This window comes from Cuculus canorus, chromosome 1 (assembly GCF_017976375.1).
Source record: "Cuculus canorus isolate bCucCan1 chromosome 1, bCucCan1.pri, whole genome shotgun sequence".
NCBI classification, from domain to species: domain Eukaryota; kingdom Metazoa; phylum Chordata; class Aves; order Cuculiformes; family Cuculidae; genus Cuculus; species Cuculus canorus.
In genome coordinates this window covers 131,466,883-131,484,001 of record NC_071401.1, presented here as the reverse complement: position 1 = coordinate 131,484,001, position 17,119 = coordinate 131,466,883, and the positions used below count along the sequence as shown (strand labels likewise).

The 17,119-nt window shown below is 42.6% G+C and overlaps 2 protein-coding genes across 3 annotated transcripts in view; both read left to right on the top strand.

The window, feature by feature from the left end:
- Positions 1-17,119, top strand: part of KCNA1 (potassium voltage-gated channel subfamily A member 1) — a 58,469-nt gene that overhangs the window by 86 nt on the left and 41,264 nt on the right. The window lies entirely within an intron of this gene.
- LOC104066636 (potassium voltage-gated channel subfamily A member 6-like) overlaps positions 1-17,119 on the top strand; it is a 71,689-nt gene that overhangs the window by 49,988 nt on the left and 4,582 nt on the right. The window lies entirely within an intron of this gene.

The following is a 17,119-nucleotide window of genomic DNA, read 5'->3' as shown; positions in this document are numbered from 1 at the left end:
GGTGAGCAATCTTTCTATAGAATCTTAAGGGTATTTAGAAATGTAAAATTCCTTACTTCAGTAGAAGTTGAGATCATAAATATTTTTGTACATTTGAACTCTAGTAAGGACTATGGATGCTGGACACAGAAATAATGCAGAGGGCACAAGAACGTTTTTTTTTATTTGCACAATCCTTGCTCTGAATCCTTTCCCTGAAACATTAAACATCCGTGAGCTTCACAAGCTGGGGGTATTTGTTTCAATTACAAACAACCAAGGGGTTTCTCTCCCATGAATTTGTCCAGTTGCCTTTGAAGCCTTGTAAGCAATTACCATCTACAACATTCTGCAGCAAGGAATTCCATAACTCAGTTCTCCCACAGGGAGAATCACCTCCTCTTGTTTAAACCTGTCCCTTATTTTTTGCCTCCTCTTTCATAACTTGACTTCACTGGACTGCTTTAAGGCTCTAAAGTGCCTTGTATTTGGTTTTGGTTCATGAAAGGCCTGTCTCAAGTTCAACAGGAGACCTGTGACCTTTTGTGAACCTAACTCAAGGCTTGTGTTTGTAACCAAATCAGAGAAGTTTTGCCTAGGTTTGCATTTCATTGCAGATGACTTGTATTCTTCTAATCCCATTGGGCAAAGAACTATCTTTTCAAAGCCCCCAAGAAAGCTGCCTAACTTCAAGTTATTCTGGCACCAGCCCTCTGCACCATACCCTGAAACCTTAGAAGCCACCAGTTCTGGTTCATGCTCTTGGCAGCTGAGCAGGCTGGCTAGTTTTGAAGGTAAAATTGCCATAGCAGATGGCTGTGATGTTAGCAGGGAATTTACATATTCAGAGCTATGGATAAGCTAGGGTGTCTTTTCTCAGAGCGAATGGCAATCAAGAGCACGCTCACATACCCACCCACATCTGCACACTAACATCCCAGTGCTACGTAGTGCCTGAAGAGCGGAGGAGCCAGCCTGTCTGTCACACACCAACTCTTATGTGCTGCTGTACCCCACAGTCTGTGTCTGCTCAGGAGGGCTGTTGGCTCTGTCTGCACTGCTGAATAGCAGAGGTGTTTCACGAATAGATGAACCTGCATTGTTCATAGGGGAATAATACTGAAATGATGCAGAGCCTCCATCTTGGGCATATTCTTTTAGGTACCTTCATGACCTGTGCCCAGTCAGTAGTCCTAGGTTGCTGTTGTATTTCCACTGCAAACTGGGTATCAGCAGTTTGTAGCACTGCTTTTCTGAAGTAGTGGCTTGTAGGAGGCTCAAAGTCTGACAGGAGTCAAAGTGTTGGGACAGGAAGATTAAGAATAATAGGAATCAATGATACTTTAGATGCTGGTGTTGCAGTGTAGACGGCTGGAGAGAGAAAAAGCTGTAACCCCTCACAAAGTTTCCTCTAAAAGTGTCTGTAAGAGCTAAGTATCTAAATACAATGTGCTGAAGCATGGTCAGAGCCTGTGATGACTCAGGAAAGATACCAGCAGGTAATAAGATTTGAGCTACCAACTCCTTGAATTCTTTCCTGCCCCTAGACTAACTGCATTATTTTTTATCTTTAAACATTCCTGCTATGTGAAAAAAAAAATCCACCAATGATACCAGTTCTGAGTCCTGTCAGCACATTTTTATGCTGGCATATTTAGGATTAAATCCATTGGAGTTCAATAAGTATAAAGCAGCACTTGATAAGTGAAGTAGTGGTAGTAGTAGGCTATTTAGATAAGGGAAAGGGAGGCATATGCTGTCAGTAAGTACTTGACACCTCACAGTATTGTCCCCAATTGTCCCCAATTGGTTGGCCGAGGCGGTTTTTAAGCCACTGTATCTCTTGCAAGTTAAATTCATGTCCTCAGGCTTGGAGAACAATGTTATCTGCCCCATGGGAGGCAAATTTAGATAATGAAGTATACTTTGCTGCAGAACTGTCCTTATCACTACAGCATTTGAAGACCATATCTGCTAAGTTATATGACTCATGTATCAGCTCTGTCCTTTTCACCTCTGGCTGCATTTGCACAATTAATGACCCTTGATATGGTATCGTTACAGTATTGAATCAGCAGGACCACCTGGGTCTGAAACAAGGTATGGTGGTTTATCCTGCTTCTGCTGAACTATTGATAGCACATGTGTTAGTTGCTTGCAGTAGTTGCAGGAAGGATAGCACTCGCTCTGACACAGAGCTTGATGCAGTGGAGTTAACCTTGTACATGATGGTGTGCATTCTAATGGGCAAAGTGACTTTATATGCTTTTTCTGTGTCATTGTGCCACTTTGCTTGAGCACCAGGAGTCTTAAAAACAAATTTGCAGTATCACTACACAGAGTATAGACTCTTCCTATGTAGTATTCTTGTGCTTATTATATAGCGGGTATCAGAGATACATTTGAAGCGTGGGTGGAAACCAGTGAGGCATCCCTTTATCTGTAATGTCCTGGAGTTTTACAGTCTCTTGCTGGACCATGCAAACATGCAAGTACTGGGGTATGGATTTAGTGTCATCCTTAAGAGACGGCACTTGCAAAGCTGTTGCTCCTCATCTCCCTAGTTGCTTTATTCCACAAAGAAATGATCCCTGTGACCACACCAGCATTCTGACCATTTGGTCCTGGTTTCCAGACTGTCTTTGGCAGACATCTGCACACAACCTAGAAACTCCCTCCCCTGAAGTACAGGAGCGAAACCTTTCATTCAGTTTCTAACCAAGCTATTTCTTTAGATCTGCATGCAAAAACCTTCTGCTTCTCAGGCTGCAATTTCTGGGTTAATGCTCTGCAGAGACCTTGCTGATGTTTCAGGGGAGTTGGATAGTTTTCAGGTAATGGGTTACCTCTTTGCTTCCAGCTGCTAGACAGCGCAGCAAGAAGCTAAAAATATATTTCAGCCTACACCTAAAGTCAGTTCTCCACGTGAGGGGTTTGTGCAGCTGCCACAGGGTTCTTAAGTAATTGCACATGGGAGAGGACATAATCCTTATTTTTGTGAATAGAGGGGGAGGTGCACATGAGAAAAATCCCTCTATGAAAAGGCTGTGGAGCCCAGTGCTTTGATGCCTGTATTGAAAAAGCATCAGCTAAATGCTCACAGATTTAGACCAACCAATCATGTGTGAGTGCTATTTTTGGAAAGCACAGCACAGAAATAAGGCACATGCATCACATGTGAATTGGGAAAGTGGAATCTATTTTTGGAGCCTGTTTGCATATGTGCTGAGTCAAGGCTTGCACAAAGAGCAAGCCTGTACTTAACATCTCTTAAATCCACCTTAACAAGGTTGTTAGCTTTCAAGCAATTAGTGGGTCCCACAAAATCATCTCCCCCTCTGATTTTAATAACATCACAGTGCTGTGGGGAGACTAATTAGAAAACCCAAAAAATTAATTTGAGAAAGGGAGCCGTAAGAAAAGGGGAAACAATTTAGAGTTGAAGGGGAATGGGTTCTAGAAAAGTAAAGGCCAGGTAAGTGTAGAAAGGCCACAAAAGCATTATAAAGTAAGTGTAGAAAGGCCACAAAAGCATTATAAAGTATGGAAAAGCAGGAATGGCTCTGAAATAAGGTGGGAAATTTAAACCTTATTCTATCTTTGCTAAGGCAAACCTACATATAAGGAGCAGCCCCTTGAGAAAACAAGAATTCGAGGAAGAAAGTGGAACAGCATTGCATGAATTACAGCCAACTCTGGCTCTGTGGGCATGGAAGAAAAGCCCTACGTTACTAGGACTGTCAGGCTGCACAGCAAAGGAATGCTAGCTGAGGATAAAAGATGAGCTAGCTGGCTGGTGTTGGTTTCTGCGGATGCACTGTGTTCTGCAGGACATTTTGCAGACTGCCTTCCAGAGCAGTGCTGCTGTCATTGTGTGTGATAGAAACTAAAACAAAGGTCACTGTATGGTCAGAGGTTTTGCCTAGTAAGGAATGCTTCTTTATCAACTATTTCCAGTAGGCAAAGAACTCAAATACTGGAAAAAATTAGGCTGCTGCTGACTGGTGTGGTCATTAGAGGGGACTTTAGATCCTTGTTGTCTCCTCTCTTGCCGTGCCATTGACATCATTGTGCTCCGGTGCTACATTTTACCTTCTGCTGTTGGGCAGCAGCACAAATCTACAGAGAGGGTGAGAGTAGTGAAGACAGGGAGGCTCTGTACACTCAGGTCTGGCACTGGAGAACCTTCTTGGTCCTATATGCAAAGAAATGGTGTTGCAGGAATGGAGGACCTCGTGCTAGCACACTAGCAGGAACAGCAGCCAGCCAGAGGGGGCTGGAACACGGCTTGTCAAGGGCAGGACTATTCTTTATGAGCAGATAGTCATAACTGGCAAACCACACACTGCATTATGAGCATTGGATAAAGATGATGAGGCAAAGTGAATAGAGCAAGCTGGGGCTGCTTGCCCAGTTGTCCTGTTTTACAGCCAGGATAGCACACAGATGAGCAGAAGGTGAGCTAGGATGTGGAGCAACTTGACCTGGACCCTTTACCTGCCCACTCTTACCGTCCAGCAAGTCTCTTGACTTGGAGGGAAGTGGTGGTACGAAATGACATAACAACTACAATACAGATAGCTGCTCTCCTCTGGAGAGGTACCAACGACATACCTGCAGCTCACTGGAGCTGTTCCCATAGTTGAGGAAAAGGCTGGAAGGACAAAGATGGGTTTCTGTTCAAATGAAAACCAGAAGGTGAATGGAGTCAGACAATATTTACAGCTTCCACTCATACAGCTCTGTGGGGAAGGGAAAGTGTTTTTATACTAAACAAGATGGGAAAGACAGCAAGAGCAATCTGAGAATTGGCTTGTTGGTGGAGGTCCAGATCAGGTCTGGAGCAGGAACACTCTATTTTTCACATAAAAACCAGCCCTTCAGAGTTTGTAATTATGTTTTAAAGCCCTTGTCCTGGTGAGGTTGGTTGCAGAGATTGACCTGAGTGCCATCTAGTGATCTAAAGGCATAAATAAGTGGTATTCCAGCCAAAAGACCATACCACATTGCAGCAGTCATGCTGCACAGTTCAGTCAGGAAAAGCAAAGAAGCAGCTCAAGTTAAGGAGGTAGATCTCCAGTGAGTAGATAGCAGTTTCCTGGAGGCCAAGTCTAGTGATGTGCAGAAGAATAGTTTGACATCAGACACGTGAGCAGCTCAGCTGTGTTCAGCTGATCCCCCAAAAATCTGCACTGCTGCAGAATGTGCAAAGTTCTTGTGTTTCCCAGATTGGATAGCAAATGAAAACTCTTCTGTTACAATCTACATGAAAGCTGACAAGATGTATCCGTGAGCAGGACGCATTGGGTTTCATATATTCACCCAAAAGCCTTCTGAGGGCGCAGGTGTAGAAGGATTTGACTAATATCGTCTTGTGTTTCCATCTGATGATACTAGATCACCCTAGAGGATGCCTTTCAGAGGTTAGCAGTGCTTTCTGAAGGCCATCAGTTGCACTGCTCATTCAGGTCTTGTGTGGCTGCTTCACATATGCACAGCATATTGTCTGTAGGACTGTAGGTAGATATCACATCAGCAAGGGGGAAAGACATTAGCCCCGTTTTCCTGCTCCCCTGACAGGAGTGGCACTACCCCTGTGTATCCTCTTGCAGGCTGGTGGAGAGGTATGAAGAGCTGCAGCGGTGTAAGGTGGAAGAACCCTTACACTTCCACCTTAAGTGATGTATGATTTGTACATACTTAAGGATATAGAGGCTTATAGCTATAAGGCTATAGAGAAAAAGGGAGCAGCAGTACCCTGACACAGCTAGCATCCTTCTTGTGCTGGTATTACCATGTCGTTCAGCAGGATAAGGTGAAGAGGTAGGATTCATGCTGATCTCCGTAGAGGAGCAGTGTTGACTCAATTTATTTATTCAGTTGCTAGAATAATAATGTCAACACGGAGACAGATGTCAACACAAGAACTGACACATACTTATAAACAGGGTGACACATGGCATGAAGCATGCCTGGCAGACTGCCTGCCATGTATGCACTCCTCGTGTGTTAAATTGAAGTGCAACTAGACCTATGTGGTCCTCTTGGGCTCCTCTCTGTCTTAGGTAGATGTGGTTAGGAGGACGAGTCTGTTCAAATGACATATATTCCATTTTTCCTCTTGTAATCAGAGAGAAAAAAAAGTGAAATCCACTTCATTGTGTGATTAGGGATTTCAAGACCTAGTCTTGAAGGTGAGCTTGAGTTTAAAAGCAGAATGGCTTAAAACAAGAATAAAAATAAGCAAATATTTGTATCATTTCCAGATTTGGAAAGTGGATACCAGTCAAACAAATGCCAACATAACAATGCCCACAGTACAAAATAAATCAGAATTCTCCTCCAGTTTTCAGTGTACGCTATTAAGGGCTTGAATACATATCCAAAATGTGGAAAGGCAGAGGAAAATGACAAAGATCTCCACTTTTAAGCAGTTCTACTAGAAAACCTTTTTCATTTGGACACCATCTTGTTCTTCTTTGAGATTGATCAAGAAGATAACAGAAAGCGGCACCTTTGCAGATCTTGGTTTAGATTGGTTTCTGATTAAAACCAGTTAATTTCATAATCTTCCTTTCTGCAACCATAAATCACCAGCCCTAGAGCCTAGGTTGACTCTAAATGTAACTTGGAACTGCTGGAAATCTGAGCAGTCATTTCATTCAATACTTGGCTTATGTTCAGGAACTTTGGTGAACCTAACCTGAGATTCATGCTTGTAATCAAATCTAAGCAGAGATCGGTTTTGCCTGGGTTTTAGTGTCCTGTAAGAAGGTACCCACCTTCCTACCTGTCTTCACCTTGACTGGACAGTGGATTGTCTATCTCCGTGCATATCATCAGTAGCCTTTCAGGTTATATAGCCAGCCTCCTTGTCCTGAAACTACTAACCCGTCCATTTGTGCTTCATTCTCATAAAACTTGCTTATTCTGCTTACTGATCCCTGCAGCTGACGTGGTTGGCTCTGTTCAAGGAATGACTCTTCACCCAGATGGTAGGAAGCCTGACAAAGATTCTTTCCAGAGCTATGTGCAAATTGTGCAGTCTTCTCTTGGATGGATTAGAGTCAAAAGCACCATAACTGCAAACCCACGCACCTACCTTTGCAAACTGGCATTCCAGGACCATACAGGAAAACAGAATGCCTGCCTGACCCACACAAGTCTGCCATGCTGACAAACCTCATGGGCTGTAAGCAGAATTAGAGATAACAGATTAGCTTAATTCACATTTCGTTTCCTACTCATAGTATCAGAATGGCCATTTTCCCCTGGAGAAACTGAAGTACAGCAAATCAAAATACTTTTTTTAGAGGTCAGGCATACATCCAGGCACAGAACATTGGACAGTGATTGCATTATGTACCGAACTGATGATCTTAGTGTTAAATCAGTATCGTCTATATTGCTTTGCAAACATATTGTGACTGAAAACTTGTGTTTGCATCATCATTACCCTCAAGTTGTCTTCACTGTCTGACTGCTTGAGTCTGAAGAATTATGACACAATCTCAGGGGACTCTATGATGCTCACAAATAGGTGATTATCAATAAATTGCTATTTAAAATCCCAGTTATGTTAGCTTACATAGATCAGATAAATGAATTACATAGTTGTTCTGTTTCTGGATTGCAGAATGTCTCAGACTCTTGCTAGTCGGGAAGAAATAATCTCATCAATACATTTAAAAAGGACTTCCTTTGAATATTGTGAATGACTGGCTTCTTTGAACTGTTTGACCACTAAACCTTTCCTTTTTTTTTCAAGAAACCTAGTTTTTAAGATAATTCACAAGGTTTAATACCAGAGCTTGCTAATAGTTCTCAGAAGCAAAGGGACCCTGGTATATAATTTTTGTTTTCAAAGCAAATGCCATGTAAGATGCTAGCAAATGCCAGGTAAGAACTTTTGCTAATAGCAGTAGGAAATGTGACACACTGGGCACATCTCTCTTGTGAGGACATAGTAAAATCCTCTGGTTCTTGACATAGACCGTCTCTTTTAGAGCTAGAAGTTCTGAAATAAATAAGCTGTGAGCTTCTTAGGGTATCCCAGACAGTCCTGGTGATTTACAGGCATGGCACTTGGCACTCCTCTATAACAGCAGCTGAAAGCAGGGATATCCTCAGTCATTTCTGGTGGCATCAGATTCCATGATTAAGCAACGAAACTGAGTCATGGAGATCCCTTTGATAGCCAAGAGAGGCCTTTTGTTTCTCTGAAGCCGGCTTTGGCTGGTGGTCAGCTGGGTCACTGGGCTCCCGGAGACTGCACTGGTTGGATTTCCTCTGATTGCAGACTAAGCTTCAACAACCAGCCTGTATTACAGACACAGTCCCAGGCCTGTGCAGATTGAAAATGCTTTAGTCAGATGTGTACCTGTCATGCATACAATAAAACCAGCTACAACAGTCCTTTTTCAAGACTAGGGCTAAAATGTATTTTGTGTTGTGAATGTCTCTTATCTGTGTGTGGCTTTGCACTGGGAGCTATAACCTAGCAAAACCTCTATTGATACTGTACGCACAGGGTAAGTCATGCAGTCTACACTAGTGATGGTAGTGAAGTACGGTTACTTCATCAGCTGAATATGGGAATAATATATGAACAATCACTAAGCTCATTTTTACTTTTTGGAAGAGGTACAGGTCCTGATGCTGGTCTTAATATCTGGATTAGAAGTAGCACCACTGAAGCTGATGAAAATTCAGTGGCGTTTGAACCCGGTCCACAGCACACACCCATCTCTCTCTGGGTGACCGAATTGGTGACAACTCCCACTGTGTGGCATCTATATCTGCAGGTACCCCATTAGATACGTCTGTGGTTAATGGCAATAGAGCTCAGTTATTGTATAGGCATGGATCCAGCAAAGAGCACTCGAAGAACATCAGAAGCATTGTTGACTTCATTAAGACTGTATGTATGTATAAACAGCTGCTTAAGAGCCCTGTTGGACCAAGCTTTATGTATCTAATAAAGAGACCTGAAGGTTGAGGTTCATCTCTGAACATGACTTTATTTGGTTTAAGTCATACGTCACATTGGAATAATGATATTGGGTAGGAGATATGACTATTTTTATGGCTATGTGTAATATTTTCCCCTCCTGCCAAAGTGCCTTTCTGAGTGACAAATGTGTAGGTTTCCTGCTTCCCTGGATCTGAAGAAGCAGAGGAGGTTTGCCAGGTGCCAGGTGGTCCCTTTCCCTGTTTAGACAAGCAGTGCCAATGGAATGATGGAAATGACCTGGCTGTAAACTGGTAATGATCAGCCCGCAGATGCACTTTCGCAAGTGGAGCATCAGCAGGCTGAGGCAGAACAGGAACTTCTTATTTACCCAGCTCACCATCTGCATCAAAGTGGCACCATCCTCCCATCCCTGTACACAAACTGGAAAGCTGCCCCCAAGAGCAGCATGCCCATTTAACTCATTGTAGCCTTCTGAGAAACCAAAACCTTCTTGTTATTCCGGCATTACCATTTTTCTTCCCCAGGACAGTTGCTGTAGTCTGGACCTGCATGACAAATTGTAACAATTTAGCACTAGAAAGATCAAGGAAACAAAGCAGTATATGGAAATGGAGGACTGATTCTATTTGCTAACTTGTTGACATTTCCCTATGATAAGTTTTAAGCATACTATTGGTCTCTGCTAGACTTTACCAAAGGAAGAGCCATTAGTTAAGATTAAAGTAAGATATTTTTTTTCTTAGGTAGTGAAGGCAGGAATGAATCGGTTGTTGTAGCCAAGTATGTAATCACCAGAGGATCTTGCCACAGATGATGACAAGGCCATCAGTTACAAGGCTCAGTTAAACACTACAGCCTCCATGGACTTAATCACTGCCAGATGCCATGCTAAACATGGCTTTTCCCTCCCTCTAGCTACAGAAACGATGATTGTAATTGTTTCAGTGAAGATATGTTCATCAGGTAGTGTGCTAATGCTGCAGTTTTCCTAGTAAAGGTGAATGTGATCCTCTAATCATTTCACAATGAAACTTAAGCTACTGGATGGAAAGTACCATGAAGCACTATCTCCGGATGAAGCCACAGTTTGTCTAACTGCTAGTTTTTTTCAAGTTTGCAGTGACAGAGAGCATAAAGAAGTGCATGCATGATGCCTAATAGGTTCTCTGTACAGGAGCTTCTTCAGTTCGAATTCTTATCTTTGTTTGCTACATGGGTGTTCTGAAGCCTGCCCACTCTCAAACTGACTGAAAATCAGATTATTCCTCTGAGACAGGTAAAACATCTGCAGGCATCTATTCTGAGCTTAGCAGGGTGGCACCTGATAGGTTGTTCAGCAAAACTCTTCCCACTTCTGTACCCATCCTTGCACCTGTATGACAAGGTAAGGCAGGAGGACAGTGAATTCACCAGATCTATGAGTGTCTGTTAGGTCATCAAGATATTGCTACTGGAAGTATCCTAGGCTTAGCCTTTGCCCAGATGGGAGTTGCTAGACACTTTTCCTCTCCTCATGACACATCCTTGATTATTTCTGTTCTTTCGTGGGTTTGGACTTGCCAAGGAAATCTTTGTCCTCTAACTTTTTCTGCTTATTTTTAATTATTCTTATTAGTAATCAAAAAATAGAAAATTATTCTGTACTTCGTGTCTAGCTGAAACAAATGATCTCTCCTTCTCTTACACTTGCTTTTCAAGAACTGAAATTCTGCCATAACTCCAGTGCTTCCCAGTGTCCTTAAATGCAGTAAAGATGTTTTCTTCTTCAATGGTTTCTACCCTTTCTGCTCCCCTCTGACAAATGAAGGTGTTTTTTTAAATGTAAAACAAGCAGGTCTTTTTCTCTGTACTGGTGAGCTGTTTATACCAAGATTACTCCCAGAGAGGATTGCCAATATCTTCAGGACAGCAGTCCCATTTTCTGTTTCTGAAGGCTTTACATCTTCCTTCTAGAAGAAGTGATTTTACTTGTCTTACTCTTAGCTTGACAATTTGTTGGAGAAAGCCAGGCACTGGCTCCAAAGAGTACCTTTGTCAACACCCATTGTGCTAGACACAAGCTATCTATATTTACAACCAGCTTTCATAAAGCAACTACAATTTCTTTCTCATGAGATTTCTGCTGCTATGTAGATCTGTAGACAGCTCTCAAGCTCTTCATTTACCAGTACAAAGACCACTGATATAAGTAATGTGTGTGGATCTGCCATGGTCATCCTGCCTGTAGTGCAGTTACCCTCTCAGTGCAGAGCAGATGTGATACAGCAACCATTCTGTGCAAGGGGTGTTCCTGTGTGCATGTCTTCACCTAGTCCTTTATCACTTCTTACCTCAGCATCAGTCTGTGTAATACAAGACTTTCTTGGAGCTTTGAGAAACTTTTTTTTTTTTTTCTTATTTTCTACCCCAGCTGCAAGGCTTGAGGTGTTTTCTTCTGCAACAGTTTCTACCACTTTTTGGTGAATATACAGACCATGATGTTCTGACACTTCTTTCAGGTCATTTCATGACCTGATTCCCACTGAGCATTAACACTCAGAGATAAATACCTTGAATTACAGGAGGCAAACTGAACTCCATGCTGCTTGCATTGGGCCTAAGAGTTTCCAGACTTTAAGTTCTTGAAACATACAGGGTTTTGTAGACTCTGGGGGTTTTTTTGTGTATATCTTGTACTTTATTATGTTTTACTGTTTTAATAAAGATGGAATTTTAAATTATGAAAATTTTCAGTGTAAAACTTTAATTAAAATATCAGTTGTTTTCATGTGTTTAACTGTCTCACTCAAGGTGCCTGGAAATTAATCAAAGGAGCAATGGAATTTGGGTCATCCTGGGGATATGCCATTGCACCCGTCAAATCTCAGCATATGCCTAAACACGATTTTGTCTGTTTCTCCATTCAGTTTTGCAGCGACCATAAGTAGAACATGAAGTATGACTTTGACCCATTGTAAAGCAAATCCTGATGAAGAAAACATGTTTCAGTTTGAAGGGAGTAAAACAGATACTTTCCAAGATGCTAGTGAAATACCTATGGGAAGACAGGATAAGCCTAGTGAAAGCTGGGAGGAGGTCACAAAGTCCTTATGCACATACAGTCTAACAAATCAGCACAATATTTTTGCAGTTTTCCTCAGCTTAAGAAAACCCACTTGATGTTTCTTACATTGGTGGAGTTTTCTTACCCATAGTGGGAGTTTGTTTACTGTTACACGTTTGTAGAAGGTGTGAAAGAGCTTTTGTAGAAAAGATGCTGATAGTGAGGTAATTAAAGGCAGGGTGATGAATGTGTGAGGCCTGCCATGCTAGCTGTCAGCACTGGATTCACGACTGTACAGCGCTTGTGTTTCCTACACCTATGCTGAATGCCTCCTCTTCTTAATGCCTCTGCTCCTTCACCCCTGAGACTCACCCCTGCCCATCTCCCAGCTCTCCGGGTGGAGTAAGAAATGAGAAGTGCAGCCTGAGATTTCCGCAGCCATCCTGCTGTGCTCATCACTGTATCATGGGCTACACCAAAAGAAGTGTGGCCAGCAGGACAAAGAAGGTGATTGTGTCTCTCTACTCTGCTCTTGTGAGACGCCAGCTGGAGTATTGTGTCCAGCTCTGCTATCCTCAACATAAGAAGGATATGAAACTGTTGGAATGGGTCTAGAGGAGGGCCATGAAGACGAAAGTGGGCTGGAGCAGCTCCCATATGAGGACAGGCAGAGAGAGCAGGGGCTGTTCAGCCTGGAGAAAACAAGCCTCCAAAGAGACCTTATAACGACCTTCCAGTACCTGAAGGAGCTATAAGAAAGATGAGGAGGGACTTTTTACAAGGGCATGGAGTAATAGGACAAGAGGGATTGGCTTTAAATTGGAGAGGGGAAGATTTAGACTAGACATTAGGAACAAATTCTTCAAGATGAGGGTGGTGAGGCACTTGCACAGGTTGCCCAGGGAAGCTGCAGATGCCTCACTCCTGGAGGTGTTCAAGACTGGATTGGATGGGGCTTGGAGCAGCCTGGTCTGGTGGGAGGTGGCCCTGCCCATGGCAGAAGGGTTGGAACTGGATGATCTTTAAGGTCACTTCTAATCCAAACCATTCTGTAATTTTGTGATTCTATGATCACTAGCCAGCTCCTTCCTCTCAGCCTGAGAAAATGGAGTGAGGGTTGCTCTGCTCGCAGCTCCAATGTTCCTACTCTTGTCACAGCTCCGAAAAGCAGAGATTTAGGGCTTCATTTTATTTCGTGTGACAACTTCCCATTTTATTTTCTGTCAAATCTTGTAGTGGGGGGCTGAGGTAAGTGACCTCCTCAGTCCCTCACTGAACCTCTGTCTCCTGTGTTGTTCATTACTTCTACTTTTCTGCTGGGAGCTGGATAGCCTTGCCAGTACTTCATTAGTCTTGCCAACTGGTGCAGCCTGAGCTGACAGAGGCAGGGTTAGAAAACATCACTTTATTTCCTCAGTAATTAATTAATGTCTGTTCTCGATCTGTTTTATGACTAGCAACTAACCCGCAATTCAGAGCACCTGTGAGGGCAATAGCTGAATTTGAACAGCTTCTGGTACTGCGGTTCCAGCCCTCAATAGCCTGTGCTAACCTATCCTTTTCCCGGAGTCTCAAATTTTAGCCTTGGTCAGTGAAGTCCAGTAACTCTAGAAGGTTATTTTCCTGTTTGGCCTTCTGAGCTTGCATGGAAATTGTGTTGCTGATTACTGAACATTCCTTAGAAATTTGGTGATAATATTGTTCTAGCCTCATAGTATCAAGTTAGCTCCTCTTCTATTCTGTGGGGAAAAATTTTGCCCTAGTCCTATTCCAGTTCTGCTGAAATCCTGAAACTCCTTTGAAAAAAATGCACAGCTTTCATTCCTTGTTTTCATTAGGGACAATACCACGGAGTGAGGGATGTGGGGACAGGTGCTATATGATGTTGGCAGTTGCCAGTCTTCCCTGCTCCACTGCTGGGGTGGGTAGCCCAGCTAGATGTTACTCCACGTTCAGTGTGCAGTACAGCCACTAATATTCTGAGAGGTGATGCAAAGGCACACGACCAGTAGAAATGCTGGGATGCGACCACGGAAACAATAAAGCAGACTGTGATTTCAATGGCCTATGCATACAACAGGTCAGTCTGAAGTAGAGATGTATCTGTACGTGTGTGTGTGTGTGTGTGTGTGTGTGTGTGTGTGTATGCACACACATACACACACCTCTCTTTGTCTGCAGTCAGCTAATGTGACTGTCTCTGCAGCACGACTGGGTGTTACAAGATTCTCTGGCTGGTGGTTGAATTCACGGCTTTATTTTGACAAAAGTCAGCCTGAAAGAAGGTCTGTATGGGGTCTTGTGGTGGAAATCAATTGGTGCAGGTCTCAGATGCCAGACATTCAGTCCCAACTAGTCTTCTGGAAAAAGGGTAAGGTACAAAGGACAAGCTAGATGTGATTTCCTTCCATTTGTGAATCAGACAGTTCCTGCAAGCTGCAGGAATCAGGACAGTTCCCATTACTTTGGGAATAAGCTATCTATGTATTTTGTAAGTATATGAGAGTATATTGAGCTAGCAGCACAGCTCCAGGCTGCCCAGTACCCCTTGCCAATGATGCCAGAGGTTTCCCTTGCTGGAAACTTTCTGCTTGTGTTCCCAGCAATTAAAGAGATATTGTACTCTTCCCATTGGAATTATGCATTTATGCCACACACGACTGTGGCTTGTTCTTCCAAAAATGAGATCCATTTCTTTATCTCACTGGTATCCCACTGCCAGAAATTTAATGATTATGCTCTTCCAGCTGTGGACATCCCATGGATTTCTTTTTTTTTCCAACTAGAAGAATATTTGTCCTTCTTATTCTCAATGTGGATAGGTCCTATAGTCACAGTCACCTATTTTTCTGCTAGACACTAAACTCTGTTTTCCAAACTTTGCCTTGCAAATGTGCTGTCATTACATCTTTTCACTCTAAGTTGTCCTCTGTCTGATTTCTACACAATAGTCTTTCTTTCACTCTAATGTGGTTTAAGGAGCTTTGTGACAAGCCAGTGTAGTATCTGCCAAGGGGTTACATTTTTCCTTTTGCAGCTTGTAACAGATGTCAGAGAACGAGAAGCCTAAAGGAGAACCTTTGTGCACAGTACACAGGCAAAAAAAACCAAATACCAAAATAAGTGGCAATTGAAGAATTTCAGCCAGCTTTCACTGTTCTTCAGGGCAGCCACAAATCAACTGCAAAAATATAGCCAAACATTGTCATGCAGAGCATCCCTACTGGTGACAGATACGCTGAGCATTGGATTGTTCATTTACAAATCTTCCTTCATTCATGCAGCTTAGGGGGATTTGCTGAATTAGTTTTAATTTCTTATTTTTTTTTTCTATTGAAATACCTACCAGCAGTAATTCACAAATGCTTTTCAATTCAGAGGACAGTTAAAGAAGATTATTTACCATATTTTGTTTTAACTAACACCATGGTTGGACTGATGGCCTCAGTCCGGCATTGACAAGTAGTACCTTTTATTAGGGCAGGTGATAAAGCTGGCAAACATAGGCAAGCTTTCTGCCACACAGTCTTGTCATCAATCTGAATGCTATGTTTATAATCATGTTACTCCGATGTAAGTCAACAGAAATCAATGGAGTTACATTAATATAATATTAGAGTAAACCAGCTCTAAATCAGACCATGAGTTTTTGTGGTTGATGAGCTCTGAAGCAGAGCTTTATTTCCTGCAAAGGTCAGGGTGATGGATTGTGCATCAAGTTTTACGTCTTCTGCTATGTATTTATTTCTAAGTGGGCTTTCATAAAACAGCAAAACAGGGCATGTATTGTCCTTCCACACAAGCTAGCAATTTTCTGAATTGATCAGAAAAACTAGGTTCTCGATCCTCCTGGATTTGATAGAAAGACTGTGTCTGTTGCAGTAAACCCATATGTGTCTGGGAGCATTCCTGGGCATTGGAATGTGACTGTCTCTGCTAGCAAAGCCCTGCAAGTGCTCAGGCATGAACTCGACCTGTCCTAACGAGCACTCTGGTTTGCATGCAGCCGTCTCATGTCGATGGATGTGATCATTTACAAGTGCAGATGTAAGTCCTTCCATACCAGCTGGCATCTGTGCCCAAGAATGCTGCTGGTTAGTCTAGTACAGTGCAGATGTAACCAAACTGGCTGCAGACAAAAGCGTATTAAAACAGTCAGAACCTCCTACACCTGACCAACGCACAAGGATCTGCTCTGAAAATTCAAGGTGTGCAAAGGAAAGATGACAATGTTGGAAGCATGTGGGGCAAAAAGTGTCAGCTCTTGCAGGGAATGGGGGGATGCTACTGTGTCAGTTACATTACTTTTACCTCCATGACACTGAAGAAAAGCTGAGACACAGAAGTTCTCTGCTGCTGGGAAATGCTTTGAAACCTGCTGATAAAAGATGCGGCATATTCGCCATCCAGGCGCCTTTGCTAGGATGCTTCAAGCCCCTTTGTTCCCAGAGAAAAGTTCCTCCAGAGTAGGGACAGAAAGATGGGAGTGATTCAGTGCAAATAAATGAGACTCCTGCTTTATTTGAGTCAACTGCTGGAGGATTCACTCCCTTTATGGGAAAACAGCATCCTAATATAACACTAAGCTACAAAATCTAACCTTCTCTGTTGTAACACAATACATCCCATACTTACAGGGTTATCTATTACAGCTGTTTGTTAATAGTGGTTAGTCCTTTTATTGGCATTATCTGCCTTGCATAAACAAGACATTCAAGCCAGAGATCAGAGCAAAAGGCTTCTAATCCAGGATAAATGTAAAACCGCCATACATAGTCTTGTTCCCACTGATGCCAGTGATAACTTTCTTGCTGATTTTAATGGGAGCAGACTCCAGGCTTCCTAAAAGAAACCTCCAGAAGCAACTTATTCGGAGAATATTTTTCTCTTCCCCTCAGCCACAAAGCTGTTGTAGTTCTTCAAGGACAAATACACAAAGTCATTAGGAAAAAATGCTGTAACAGTGTTTCAAAAGTTTACTGTCCAGGAGAGCGAGTAAAGTATATTTCCTTTGAATCTCAGGCTACACATTACCTTCAGAGAAAGCTGCAGAAGTGGGAACAGCTCTCTCAGGACCCGATGGCAGTTGGTTTATAGGATGTGTTTTAACTGTGCTAGGAGCT